Source organism: Oncorhynchus masou, unplaced genomic scaffold (genome assembly GCF_036934945.1).
Source record: "Oncorhynchus masou masou isolate Uvic2021 unplaced genomic scaffold, UVic_Omas_1.1 unplaced_scaffold_3917, whole genome shotgun sequence".
NCBI lineage: Eukaryota > Metazoa > Chordata > Actinopteri > Salmoniformes > Salmonidae > Oncorhynchus > Oncorhynchus masou.
Window position 1 is genome coordinate 1 of NW_027010319.1, and position 9,313 is coordinate 9,313.

The window sequence follows — 9,313 nt, forward strand, 5'->3', positions numbered from 1 at the left end:
AGGAGGACTGAAGGTTACAGTACTTCATGTGTCCAGTAGGAGGACTGAAGGTTACAGTACTTCATGTGTCCAGTAGGAGGACTGAAGGTTACAGTACTTCATGTGTCCAGTAGGAGGACTGAAGGTTACAGTACTTCATGTGTCCAGTAGGAGGACTGAAGGCTACAGTACTTCATGTGTCCAGTAGGAGGACTGAAGGCTACAGTACTTCATGTGTCCAGTAGGAGGACTGAAGGTTACAGTCTTCATGTGTCCAGTAGGAGGACTGAAGGTTACAGCACTTCATGTGTCCAGTAGGAGGACTGAAGGCTACAGTACTTCATGTGTCCAGGAGGACTGAAGGCTACAGTACATCATGTGTCCAGTAGGAGGACTGAAGGATACAGTACTTCATGTGTCCAGTAGGAGGACTGAAGGTTACAGTACTTCATGTGTCCAGTAGGAGGACTGAAGGCTACAGTACTTCATGTGTCCAGTAGGAGGACTGAAGCGCAGCTCATGTCCAATGGGACTGAAGGTACAGTATCATGTGTCCAGGAGGACTGAAGGCTACAGTACTTCATGTGTCCAGGAGGAGGACTGAAGGCTACAGTACTTCATGTGTCCAGTAGGAGGACTGAAGGCTACAGTACTTCATGTGTCCAGTAGGACTGAAGGCTACAGTACTTCATGTGTCCAGTAGGAGGACTGAAGGCTACAGTACTTCATGTGTCCAGGAGGACTGAAGGCTACAGTACTTCATGTGTCCAGGAGGACTGAAGGTTACAGTACTTCATGTGTCCAGGAGGACTGAAGGTTACAGTACTTCATGTGTCCAGGGGAGGACTGAAGGCTACAGTACTTCATGTGTCCAGTGAGGACTGAAGGCTACAGTACTTCATGTGTCCAGTGAGGAGTGACTGAAGGCTACAGTACTTCATGTGTCCAGTGAGGACTGAAGGCTACAGTGACTTCATGTGTCCAGGAGGACTGAAGGCTGCAGTACTTCATGTGTCCAGTAGAGGACTGAAGGCTACAGTACTTCATGTGTCCAGGAGGACTGAAGGCTACAGTACTTCATGTGTCCAGGAGGAGGACTGAAGGCTACAGTACTTCATGTGTCCAGTAGGAGGACTGAAGGCTACAGTACTTCATGTGTCCAGGAGGAGGACTGAAGGTTACAGTACTTCATGTGTCCAGGAGGAGGACTGAAGGCTTCAGTTCCCAGCTCTCTTCTCCACAACTGGAAGGGTAGAAGGTCACCAGGACATTTGAACAGGTTTGTCAGTGCACGAATGACACAAGCATATCACTACCACTTCCTGTCTCACACTCTGAATGGCCTCCAATTTCAGCGAGGTAACTCTACCTCTGCAGGAGAAAGAGATAGACTACCCAACCACACCACTTAAGTCCAGGTCGTCTGGTCCATTCAGTCAGAAATCACAATGGGTGGATAGAACACAGAAACACAAACATTGCCTGGCCTTGTTAACCCAATCTATCCCTCTATCCCTCAGTTTCACCCTGGGGCCCGGAAGCAGAGCCCGGACTTAGAGGCAACCCAACCCAGGGCAGGGCAGAGGTTCAAAGGGTTGAGGGTGCAGGGTGGTGTGTTGCTCTCTCGAGGCCTACACCACCACCACCACCACCACCACCACCACCACCACGCACGCACGCTCACACGCGCACACACACACACACACACACACACACACACACACACACACACACACACACACACACACACACACACACACACACACACACACACACACACACACACACACACACACACACACACAGATGAGCAATATAACAACATGGAAGAACTAGGGAACGTTCCTTCAAAACTGGCCTAAGAGAATCGCCCCTTCAGGCACAGAAAACCTCCCAATTAGCTGTCCTCTGATCTCTGGGTGATTTATCAAACGTAACGACAATGAGCCACATTACTGTCGGAAAGGAAATCCAGAGTGCATCCCAAAAGGCACTCTATTCCCTACATAGTGCACTACTTTTGACCATGGCCCATACAGAACTCCCATAGGGCTCTGTTTAAAAGTAGTCCACTATTTAGGGAACAGGGTGCCATTTGGGGTGTGATGCCTGGGATTCAAGGACTTCAGAGAACCTTAGAACTCTGAGCTAAGCTATGAGGTCACAGGATGAGGTCATCAGGTTAACAATGGCCTTCCCGAGGATGCGGTTACCACAGTTTGTTTTTCTTCTGCAGAATGAATGAGTGAATGTAGGCCAATAGGAGAGCGGATAAGGATATATTATATGCCCATTCAACCTCAAAGCAGAAACAACAATGTCTGTCTTTATGACCTACCATGGGGACAAAGAAATGATCATGGATATATTCAGTCACTGGGCTATCTTTAGAATCTCCCCCCTTGTTGAGGTAGGGGAGAGAGGGGTAAGTTGAGCTCTTTTTTTACAATCAGCATCACGCTGTCAAAGGGAAATATAATATTCTTTCTAACAAAGATCTCTACATATATGTCCAAGATGTTCTATATCCCTGGAAATGATCTGAATTCATGTAAACACAACAGCTTTGAAAACGTAGCTTGTCTGCAGGACAGGGTAAGTTAAGCCGCCTACAAATGTCTGTACTGAATGAAATAATACCACTACGACTATTGTCTATTTTTATTTCTTTAAACACAATTCATCACAATCACTTTTTTAGTTTATTTTTAAGCATCCTTTAACACCTAACAAACCCTTTGTAATTTTAACACAGGCTTAACACCTAACAAACACTTTGTAATTTTAACACAGGCCCTGTTGTTACCTCATAAACAGGTGATAATGCCTTGCATTACGCCTGGGAAGAAAACCCTTCCATTGGCTCAACGAGAACGGAGGCCATTGGCTCAACTTACCTTAAGGCAAACCTTTTGACTATATTAGTCCACACAGCTACAAGGATGTACTTTCATGTCAGGTTCAGGACCTCATATTGAAGCTTTTGTTGACCCCTAACTGATGTATAGAACGATCTTAAAATGATCTACTTTGTTTTAGATACAAGCATTATGAAACCTCTACTACAATACATTTATTTGACTTAGGGAAAAATCTGTTTTCCGGACCTATCTTACTTGCCACTTTTTACAATGTGGTTTCTTCTTTCCCAGACTCCATGAAATGATGACCTCTTCTGAAATGTTTGGTCAAATTATACATTGTGTGTATGGTTTCCTAGAAACAAGGGTGGCTTAATTAACTTACCCCTTTGGCTCAATTTACCACATGGATCAAGTTACCCCTTTGGCTCAATTTACCCCTTTGGATCAATTTACCCCTTTGGCTCAATTTACCCCTTTGGATCAATTTACCCCTTTGGCTCAATTTACCCCTTTGGATCAATTTACCACATGGCTCAATTTACCCCTTTGGATCAATTTACCCCTTTGGATCAATTTACCCCTTTGGATCAATTTACCCTTTGGCTCAATTTACCCCTTTGGATCAATTTACCACATGGCTCAATTTACCCCTTTGGATCAATTTACCACATGGCTCAATTTACCCCTTTGGATCAATTTACCCCTTGGATCAATTTACCCTTTAGCTCAATTTACCCCTTTGGATCAATTTACCCCTTGGCTCAATTTACCCCTTTGCATCAATTTACCCCTTTGGCTCAATTTACCCTTTGGATCAATTTACCACATGGCTCAAATTACCCCTTTGGATCAATTTACCCCTTTGGATCAATTTACCCCTTTGGCTCAATTTACCCCTTTGGCTCAATTTACCCCTTTGGTTCAATTTACCCCTTTGGTTCAATTTACCCCTTTGGTTCAATTTACCCTTTGGCTCAATTTACCCCACTCTCCCCTAATGTTATTCACTAAGTCAGATCTGTGGGTTATTCATGATGTGACATGGCGTTAAGCCACACCTCTGCCACAGCATGGTGAACACACCGTCAAGGCATCATGCCTGCTTGGTTTCCACTGTGCAGTGATCAGTCAGTGGCTACGCTTTAACAGCTGGTTCTGAACACGAGGATCACCTCATTGCCACAGACGTCCTGGATTCTATAGGTACTGTATGTTTCTGATGCTCAGCTCTTCAATCCCCAGCAGTCACCGTAGAATGTCTAGACTGGAGGAATTAGAGAGACAAACCTCAGGTCATCCCCCCTAACCATCCCCCTTTTACGACCACCCAAAGGTATTATAACATATCGACCTAGAAATAGATTTTATTATCATATAAGTCATTCAATTTTTTTTAAATGAGAAATTGTTCCTACCTCCGAATTTGACTTTTGGATTTGAACACAGAAGGTATTGAGTGCATAAATCACACCCATGACGTTGACTGTTGATTTCATGGGAGGGATACAACTCTTTCTGTTGTGTGTGTTACTGTGGTCAGGTTTCTACTTCCCCGGAACGAAACTGAGCCATTACCTCAGAGTAGTGACCAACTCAAACCCCGGATGCCCTCTGACCACTTCAACCTAGTATCTAATCTATGACTCCGTACACATGTACACATGTACACACACACACACACACACGCACACGCACACGCACACGCACACGCACACGCACACGCACACACACACAACACACAACACACAACACGCACACGCACACACACACACACACACCACACACACACACACACACACACACACACACACACACACACACACACACACACACGCATGGCTACAGGACCAGGATGTTTGTTACTTGGCTTAACCTGGAAATAGTTTTTTCTTTTCTCGCTCAATCAAGGCATCATCTAATTTTAGACAGTTGAGCAATAATGAAGAAGAATGGCATTATTGTATTCTAGAATGTTCTCTTCTCTCATAGAGATCCTATTAAATGACTGTTTTCTAGTTCCTAACTTTACGCTCGCCCCTCCTCACGGAGAGATCGTTGAGAGTTCCATCAGTGATGGTTGCCGAGGAGACAGCCCGTTCTCTGGCAACGGAACATTACCTAGATTAGAGGAATGAAAGATGAAAGGAAACCATTAGTCATGGCTGTATGTATGTCTCATTATAGCCTTAGTCATGGCGTTGACTCGTCAGGTGAAGTTAGGCTGAATCAGCTGAGGGAAAACGTGGAGGAATGAATGCTTGGGGAAACCAGGTTGTTAAAAACGTTATTCGACCGTTAGATGACACTACAGAGGGAATCACGTTAGCGTCCACCTCCTTAAATAAACTTAAATAAACTTTCGTTGTTCGCCAGGAAGGAATCCTTGAATCAACAATTAGATATTTAAATAACGCAGAAACGCAGACGAGATACAAGACCGTCTAGCTTTGGAAACAAAGAGCATTTATCAAACGAGCTGACGTTCTAGTGATGGATCACACGCCACTTGAACGCAGCTCCAACAGTTGTCATGGTAAACAGACTAATGATAATCTGTCTAAGGTCCTCTCGTAAGGCGTCCACAGGGGATTTATGTGAGTGGGGCTGAATACCCACATGACAAAATACTATTGAGTACTATGGTATAAATACTATAGTTTTCACTGTAGTGTTTTTGCAGTCTTTAATGACTAAAGTCTGCAAAAACACTACAGTGAAACTATAGTATTTATTGTAGTACTTCCTGTATTATACTGTAGTTTTTACTGTAGTATTTACTATATTATACTGTAGTATTTCCAGTTAACTAATATATAAATACTGTAGTAAAGAAAACTGTAGCATATACTATAGTAATTAATGTAGTGTTTTTTTGCAGATTGTAGTATACTGTAGTATTTACTGTAGTGTTTTTGCAGACTGTAGTATTTACTATCTTGAACATAGAAGTGGAGGCTTTCTCCTTCAGGAAACCTACTGGAGAAATACTAAAAGAGCACATTTTTCATAACCTGGAGATAGACAGGACTACTGTCTGAACAGATAATTCAGGGCTTGATGCTCTTTTCTATAACCTGTAGGTCACACAAAATGGTCTATACTTGTCATGTAGGTTTCTCACTTATGGGTGGCATAAATTGAGACATGGAGAGGGGAATAGGGAGGGTATATGCAAATTAAAATTAGCATATACTTTTTAATTTGTAATTTTTTACTACAGTTAAAAAAGTGTAGTTTTTGCTGACATTACTGTAGTATTTACTACAGTGTTTTTTGGGGGGGATAATATTGCACTATTTACTGTAGTATTCTACAGTATACTACAACATTCTATTGTAAGTACTACACATTATAATTTTTAATTGAACCTTTATTTACCTAGGCAAGTCAGTAAAGAACACACAGCCTAGGAACAGTGGGTTAACTGCCTTGTTCAGGGGAACAGTGGGTTAACTGCCTTGTTCAGGGAAACAGTGGGTCAACTGCCTTGTTCAGGGAAACAGTGGGTCAACTGCCTTGTTCAGGGGAACAGTGGGTTAACTGCCTTGTTCAGGGGAACAGTGGGTTCACTGCCTTGTTCAGGGAAACAGTGGGTTAACTGCCTAGTTCAGGGGAACAGTGGGTTAACTGCCTTGTTCAAGGGAACAGTGGGTTAACTGCCTTGTTCAGGGAAACAGTGGGTCAACTGCCTTGTTCAGGGAAACAGTGGGTCAACTGCCTTGTTCAGGGAACAGTGGGTTAACTGCCTTGTTCAGGGAACAGTGGGTTCACTGTCTTGTTCAGGGAAACAGTGGGTTAACTGCCTAGTTCAGGGGAACAGTGGGTTAACTGCCTTGTTCAAGGGAACAGTGGGTTAACTGCCTTGTTCAGGGGAACAGGGTTCACTGCCTTGTTCAAGGAACAGTGGGTTAACTGCCTTGTTCAGGGGAACAGTGGGTTAACTGCCTTGTTCAGGGAACAGTGGGTTCACTGCCTTGTTCAGGGAACAGTGGGTTCACTGCCTTGTTCAGGGGAACAGTGGGTTAACTGCCTTGTTCAGGGGAACAGTGGGTTAACTGCCTTGTTCAGGGAACAGTGGGTTCACTGCCTTGTTCAGGGAACAGTGGGTCAACTGCCTTGTTCAGGGAACAGTGGGTTAACTGCTGTCTTGTTCAGGGAACAGTGGGTTAACTGGCTCCTTGTTCAGGGGAACAGTGGGTTAACTGCCTTGTTCAGGGGAACAGTGGGTTAACTGCCTTGTTCAGGGGAACAGTGGGTTAACTGCCTTGTTCAGGGGAACAGTGGGTTAACTGCCTTGTTCAGGGGAACAGTGGGTTAACTGCCTTGTTCAGGGGAACAGTGGGTTAACTGCCTTGTCCAGGGGAACAGTGGGTTAACTGCCTTGTCCAGGGGGAGAACATCAGATTTTTACTTTGTCAGCTGAGGGATTCAATCTAGCAACCTTTCGGTTACTGGCTCAATGTGCTAACCACTAGGCTACCTGCCTCCCACATGATCAAGGGATAATGTGTGTAGCATATTATTTTAAAGTATATTATAGAATTATATTGTAAGTACTGTAGTATTCTATAGTAAACTGTAGTATACTTTCATGTGGGTAGAGCCTGTCAGGTTCAGATGATACAGTATGGGATGTTTATCAGAGGGCCTCAGCAGTGGGGCATTGACACCACACGCACGCACGCAGGCGCGCGCACGCACACACACACACACACACACACACACACACACACACACACACACACACACACACACACACACACACACACACACACACACACACACACACACACACACACACACACACACACACACACACACACACACACACACACACAGCGGTGAGTAGCGGAGCAGTGAGGCGGTGTAAGCTCTCTGAAGGAAGATAAATGATGGCTTAACAGTCTGATAGATGGTGCCCTGTGGCAAGAGGAGCTGATGAGTGATATTGTCTGAGCAGGGAGGAGATGAGAGGAGGTCACGCTGAGTTATATAGTCTGAGGAGGGAGGAGATGAGGGGAGGTCACGCTGAGTTATATAGTCTGAGGAGGGAGGAGATGAGAGGAGGTCACACTGAGTTATATAGTCTGAGGAGGGAGGAGATGAGGGGAGGTCACACTGAGTTATATAGTCTGAGGAGGGAGGAGATGAGGGGAGGTCACACTGAGTTATATAGTCTGAGGAGGGGAGGAGATGAGAGGAGGTCACACTGAGTTATATAGTCTGAGGAGGGAGGAGATGAGGGGGAGGTCACACTGAGTTATATAGTCTGAGGAGGGAGGAGATGAGAGGAGGTCACACTGAGTTATAATGTCTGAGCAGGGGAGGAGATGAGGGGAGGTCACACTGAGTTATATAGTCTGAGGAGGGAGGAGATGAGAGGAGGTCACACTGAGTTATATAGTCTGAGGAGGGAGGAGATGAGGGGGAGGTCACACTGAGTTATATAGTCTGAGGAGGGAGGAGATGAGGGAGGTCACGCTGAGTTATATAGTCTGAGGAGGGAGGAGATGAGAGGAGGTCACACTGAGTTATATAGTCTGAGGAGGGAGGAGATGAGGGGGAGGTCACACTGAGTTATATAGTCTGAGGAGGGAGGAGATGAGGGAGGTCACACTGAGTTATATAGTCTGAGGAGGGAGGAGATGAGAGGAGGTCACACTGAGTTATATAGTCTGAGGAGGGAGGAGATGAGGGGAGGTCACGCTGAGTTATATAGTCTGAGGAGGGAGGAGATGAGAGGAGGTCACGCTGAGTGATAATGTCTGAGGAGGGAGAAGATGAGGGGAGGTCACACTGAGTTATATAGTCTGAGGAGGGAGGAGATGAGGGAGGTCACACTGAGTTATAATGTCTGAGGGAGGGAGGAGATGAGAGGAGGTCACACTGAGATATATAGTCTGAGGAGGGAGGAGATGAGAGGAGATTTTACTGAGTTATATAGTCTGAGGAGGGAGGAGATGAGAGGAGGTCACACTGAGTTATATAGTCTGAGGAGGGAGGAGATGAGGGGGAGGTCACACTGAGTTATATAGTCTGAGGAGGGAGGAGATGAGAGGAGGTCATGCTGAGTTATATAGTCTGAGGAGGGAGGAGATGAGGGGAGGTCACACTGAGTTATATAGTCTGAGGAGGGAGGAGATGAGAGGAGGTCACGCTGAGTTATATAGTCTGAGGAGGGAGGAGATGAGAGGAGGTCACGCTGAGTTATATAGTCTGAGGAGGGAGGAGATGAGAGGAGGTCACACTGAGTTATATAGTCTGAGGAGGGAGGAGATGAGGGGAGGTCACACTGAGTGATAATGTCTGAGGAGGGAGGAGATGAGGGGAGGTCACACTGAGTTATATAGTCTGAGGAGGGAGGAGATGAGAGGAGGTCACACTGAGTTATATAGTCTCAGGAGAGAGGAGATGAGGGAGGTTACACTGAGTGATAATGTCTCAGGAGGGAGGAGATGAGGGAGGTCACA

At 45.3% G+C, this 9,313-nt stretch overlaps 1 non-coding gene across 1 annotated transcript; it reads right to left on the reverse strand.

Annotated features, from left to right (window-relative positions):
* Positions 1-5,793: 5,793 nt before the first annotated feature.
* LOC135534748 (U7 small nuclear RNA) lies at positions 5,794-5,846 on the reverse strand. Its single transcript, XR_010454735.1, has one exon. It is a non-coding gene; the product is annotated as a U7 small nuclear RNA (small nuclear RNA).
* Positions 5,847-9,313: the final 3,467 nt, after the last annotated feature.